Source organism: Petaurus breviceps, unplaced genomic scaffold, assembly GCF_028583685.1.
Source record: "Petaurus breviceps papuanus isolate PSGF00001 unplaced genomic scaffold, PetGlider_PUasm1.0 91133, whole genome shotgun sequence".
NCBI lineage: Eukaryota > Metazoa > Chordata > Mammalia > Diprotodontia > Petauridae > Petaurus > Petaurus breviceps.
Genome location: NW_027187419.1, coordinates 26,017,563 through 26,023,336, shown reverse-complemented (window position 1 = coordinate 26,023,336; position 5,774 = coordinate 26,017,563). Strand labels below are relative to the sequence as shown.

At 35.2% G+C, this 5,774-nt stretch overlaps 1 pseudogene; it reads left to right on the top strand.

Moving 5' to 3' along the window:
• Positions 1–1,890: 1,890 nt before the first annotated feature.
• On the top strand, positions 1,891–2,753 carry LOC138155482 (B9 domain-containing protein 1 pseudogene; annotated as a pseudogene).
• The last annotated feature ends 3,021 nt before the right edge of the window (positions 2,754–5,774 follow it).

Below are 5,774 nucleotides of genomic sequence, written 5' to 3'. Positions count from 1 at the left end.
AATTTATGGGAAGTGATATAAAAATTTTAAAGCATATTCACTATAAATGCCAGATATCATTATTACTACTTTGATGATAATAGTTATAAAATTCAAATACTGTTGAGTCATCTTATGGGTCTAACTCAAAAAGTTTTATTTCAGTTACTAGTATTATTGGCTAACAGATTTGCCCCATATATTCTTATATATGTTTTTGTATTGTTTTATGTATGTCTTTTTATGTCTCTTTTGATCTAAACCTGTTATTTAATCTATATAGAAAACTGCCAGGGTCAAAACTTCTTTCAAAATTTCAGATAAAAAATTAACCTATAATTTATAATTTTAGGTAACTGGCTGTGGGCACTCTGAGATTAGGTGTCTTGCACAGAATCACACAACTAAGGCAGGACCAGTGAGTCAACAAGGAAACAAGGGTTGCAAAGGCACAAGGGAGTCCAATATTGACCTAGCAGACTGTTGAATGAAGACACATTATGCTGGGTAGTGAGTCCAAAAAAAAATTAATGAATTGAAAAAAAAAGAGATCAACTCAGGAAAACCTGAGTTCAAATAGAATCTCAGATACTAGTCATATGACTGGGTAAGTCTGTATGCCTTAGTTGCTCCTATATCACAGGGTTGATCAAATGAGATAATATTTGTGAAGTGCTTAGCACAGTGCCTGGCAAATAATAGGCACTATAAAATGCTAGATAACTAACTCATATCCCTACTCCTTTTCTAACACTAGTGGTAGTTGGAGTAGTTTAGCAAAATAAAAGTATAGAGGACATAGAGGTTGGGGTGGCTAGGTGGCTCAGTGAATAGAGCACCAGCCCTAGAGTCAGAAGGACCTGAGTTCAAATCTGGCCTCAGACACTTAACATGTAATTAGCCATCTGACTTTGGGCAAGTCACTTAACCCCAAACTAAATAAATAAAGGAGATAGAGGTCATGAGAATTAAGACAATCATGAAATTGCATGCTTGGTGCTAGGATGGTAATAAATCTAATATTTAACTTTCCTAGTGGAAGGATTCTGGAAAAAAGTGAGAAAACCATAAAACAAATGTTGCAATCTTTCCAGAAAGTTGAACAAATTCTTAGTGCTTACTGAATGATTGTGACAAGGATTCAGACAGTGCTGGCATTATGAGCTTTTTACAAAAAGGATAGCTGACCAATGATGACAACAAACACTAGCTAAGAGAATTAGCCATGGTTACTGCATCAGTGTGTCTACTGAAGTAAAGTAGCCTTCAGGTGATAGACAAAAGCAGGCAGAAATCTGCCTTCTAGATCTGTATTTTTTTTTTTTTTTTGCTTTTTGGAGGGCAATTGGGTTTAAGCAACTTGCCCAAGGTCACATGGCTAGGTTTTTTGTTTGTGTGTGTTAAGTGTCTAAGGCCAAATCCGAACTCAGGTCCTCCTGACTCCAGAGCCAGAACTCTACTCACTGCACCACCTAGCCACCCCTAGATCTGTATTTTTAAGATGATTTTGTCTACACAGCTGATTGTTTTGGAAGGACTTCCAGAGCAAGCTTCTTTACAGTCAAGTGATGTAGCTCTAGGAGTCTTATTCCTAAATACCTTACTCTATTATAGTCTCTATTTTTTCTCTCTATTATGGATGTTTCTGTATGTCATACATGTCTTATGTACTGGACCATATCCTGCATAGTATCTCAAGCCAATCAATCAGTCTGTATTGGTTAGGTGCCCTATTATATCCCAGGCAATGTGCTAGAGGCTGAAGACACAAATGTAAAAAATGAAACATTCAGTACTTAGACAAGTTATATTCTGATGGGCAGACAAGCAGTCCACATTTAAATAGAGAATGCATATATGGAGAATAAATACAAAGTAGTTAAATTTTTTAAATAGTCTTGGGAAGAGCAACTCGGGTTGCATGCAGGGCCCTCAGAGAGCCATGGCTGCAGCCAACCCCATCATCTTCATGGTGATGGTGAATGGGCAAGTGGAGAGTGGCCAGTTTCCTGAATTTAATGACGTCTACTGCAAGTATTGCTTTGTTTATCGCCAAGACTGGGTACCAACAGCTGGCTTAGAAGAGGGAATATCTCAAATTACTTCCAAAAGCCAAGATATACATCGAAACTTGGTGTGGAACTTCCCTATTGATATCACCTTTAAAAGTACCAATCCTTAAGGCTGTCCACAAATAGTGATAAGTGTGTATGGACCTGACATTTTTGGAAATGATGTGGTTCGAGGTTTCATTCTTTCCCTTTCATTCCCAGCTGACACAAAAGGACCATCCCTATGTTTGTACCAGAATCTACATCTAAGTTGCAAAAATTGACAAGCTGCAAAAATTGACAAGCTGCTTAATGGGACGACAGCCTGAATACACAGACCCCAAGCTAGTAGCTCAGGGAGAAGGAAGAGAAGTTACAAGGGTTCGCTCCCAGGGCTTTGTTACACTTTTGTTGAATGTGGTGACGAAAGACATGAAGAAACTAGCCTGTGATACCAGCACTTTGGACCTACACACCTCTTCAGTGATAGACCTGTCAGAAGACATCCTGAAGTAAATTTGAAATATTACCCATATCCTTTAAGTTAAGTAGCATTTACCTTTCATTATGTTTATAGCCAGCCTCTTTTTGCCAAACTGCTAATGTATACTAAATTTACAATTGTTATGTTTATTTACCTTAAGTATCATTATGTCCATGTCACTTTGAAGCAATAGCATCTGTAGCCAAATATTTTATATAATACATGATTATATTATTGGAGAAAAAAAATAGTCTTGAGAAGAGGTCCAGAGGAAACCTCTTCAAGGCTACTAGCAATTGGGGGATGAGGGAGGCTTCATGTGGAACATCATAAAATAATACTATGAAGTAGAATTGAGGAACGAATGAATTCTAGGCATGGAGGACAGCCTGTAATACAAGTTTGGGCACAGAAAGCACAGAATAATTTAGGTAGTAATGGGAAAACAAAACAAAACAATTATTTTCATGATCTAAGTCAAAAGGTTGGTGATTATTACATCCTTGCCACGATTTCTTGAACTCTTGCTTACTTTCTTTTTCCTGTATCAAAGACTTTCAAAGTCAGAATGGGTGAGATCTTTACAGTTATAGCAAGCAAGGGTTTTAAAAGGTGACAAGTCATTGATGGAGTGCTGGAGGACAGTAACAACTGAATAAAGAATTAAACTGATTCTTCCCCTAGGCTCTGTGAGATGGGAGAGCGGGGAAATGAATGGTCAGGATATGAGGTTAATACAACTTCTGAGTCTTCAGAGGAAATCTAGGCTCTCTTAATGATTATCTAGAAAGAAAATAAGGAGAGACAAGAGTTTATAAGCAGTAGGATGATAGAATGAAAATTTCAAGGCACATAGAAGAAAGGATTGACAAAAGAATACAAAAAAAAGTTGAGGTAGTTTATGGGTGAGGTGATGTGGGAATAGAATATGGAAGAAGGAGTTGATGCTAAACTCAATATACTTGGAAACTATGTCCTATGGAAAAAGCATTTTCTTCCCTTGATCTCCAAACTTTTAATTCCTCTGTCAGTCAACCAGACCATATTCTATAAATACAAATTCCCTCACAATAATTCTTGATTTTTTGAATGATCTCTCTAGTGTTGCAGTAAAGGGAAGAGCTGTTCAGGTTGAATTCATTGGATAACAGTGTTACAAAGAAAACTTTGGTTTCATCAAAGATGTTATAATTGGCAAAGTGTGGACAATCTTGATTTTTCTATGTTTTAAACATCAGTCTTCTCTACTGCTGCAGGTTTATGATAAAACACACATATCACTGGTCAAATTTTAAATTACTAAGTAGAAAAAAGCTAGAAAAAGTTCTATAATAATTTTTATGTATGCAATCCCTGATTAAACTTTAATCCATCATCTTATTTTCATGTGTGTACAATATTTGACTCGTTTGTCAACATAGTAAGTCTAAAAATAACTCAGATTTTCATTGTCCCTTACATTTAGAGACCATATTACTCCTATTATTTCCTTTAATCTTCACAATGAAGCCATGTGATAGGTATTAATTAGAAGCTATATTAATCCTATTTTTATAAATGAGAACACTGAGACTAAAAGAAGTTTCAACCTGAAGGTCTTAAACTAATAATTCACATTCATTTGCAGTGTTAGACCCTTAAACCCAGTGAGCTTTCCATGGCACTATACCAAAATAAGTAAAATCTACCAAAGACTATTATATTTCCAAAGTAAAAATAAATTCACATTTTAAAATAAAATTTAATAATAAAATTAATAATAAAAATAATAATAATTAATAATAAAAATAAAATTAAAAAAAATAAAATTCACATTTTATATTGTCACAAAAATGAATCTGCCATTTTATGTTAGAATTACTTGTTTTTAAAACAATATAATCTTTCTGAACCTGGTACACTTTTTGAAGTTGCAGTTTGCATAAATAGCCTCACATAAACAGGGCTTTCAGGCTTTCAACCCCATAAAAGAAGGTTGGTCTGTATGTGTATTTTTCCCTTTCATAATTGCTGCTGCTGTTAGATACTTTTGAAATGAAAGCAGGGTGCCATTACTATCTACTCAGTTCTTGACATTCACTCCATTTCAACTATCAGATTGATTAGTGGTTCAATTTCCTATGCCTACCATCTATTTTTTTTCTTTACAAATAAGCTTAGACTTGCTTCTCTCTTTCAGATTTGTGATTGATGCTTCTTGCTTGATCACACTTCAAGCTACAGCTCTTGGAAAATTGGAATATTTATTTGCAATCTGACAAAATACTTAAATTTTGCTATTTGTGAAGTAGGTATGTAATGGTGTCACATACAGAAAATTTCAAACACACATCACCTGTGGGTTTCCCTAGGAAATTCTTTGAGTGGAATAGATCTATAGGCAATCATAATATTCCGTTATTTGTGTCACTTACCTAGAAATATACCACAGAGAGCTGAATATTTTCAAGTTGTCAGTTTCTTTCAGCATTTAAAAAAAAACATCAGAATAGCTGGAGTGTAGGCAAATGGGTGGGGGGATAACATTAAAAAATCATAACTTGCTTTCTTTTTTTTTCACCTACTAAAAGAGAGAAGCTGGTTAGCAGACCCCAAATGGTAAAACATGAATATTCAGAAGCTGAATAAGTAAGCAACCAATGATTAAGCAGCAAAAATTCATTGATAATCAAAAGAGGGGTGGCCAATGGGCACAGTCATTAATAATTATACAATTCCAAGTCTAAATGATTGAGAATACCCCTGTATTCTTGCTTTGAATGTTAGCATTTAGCACTTTCTGTTGATGGGGAAAATATTCAATAAACCTCGGTAGGAGCTTGACTTTTTGATGTTAGGAAGAACTAAAACCCAAATATTTCATTTTACATATAACACTGAGGCTGAGACAGGCCCTGGCATGTTAGGCATTGAGTCTTCTTGATACCATTAAATCATGCCACTTTTCAGGCTCAGCAACAGTAATAGATCACATTCTATAGCACTTTAAGGTTTACAAAGTGCTGCACTCACAAAAATAAATAAATAAAAATACAGGAGGTAGATTATATAAACATTATTCTTCTTATATTACATGTGGAGAAAGTGAGGATCTAAGAAGTTAATGTCTTACCTAAGACAAACCAGGTAATAAAGTACCTGAGGCATGGATGAAATCCATCTGTCCTTGTTCTGAAGAAAGTACTTTTTCTACTATATAATGCTTCCTGGTCACTGAATCATCACTTTGCTTCTCCTGGGTAAATCAGGAATCTCCCCAA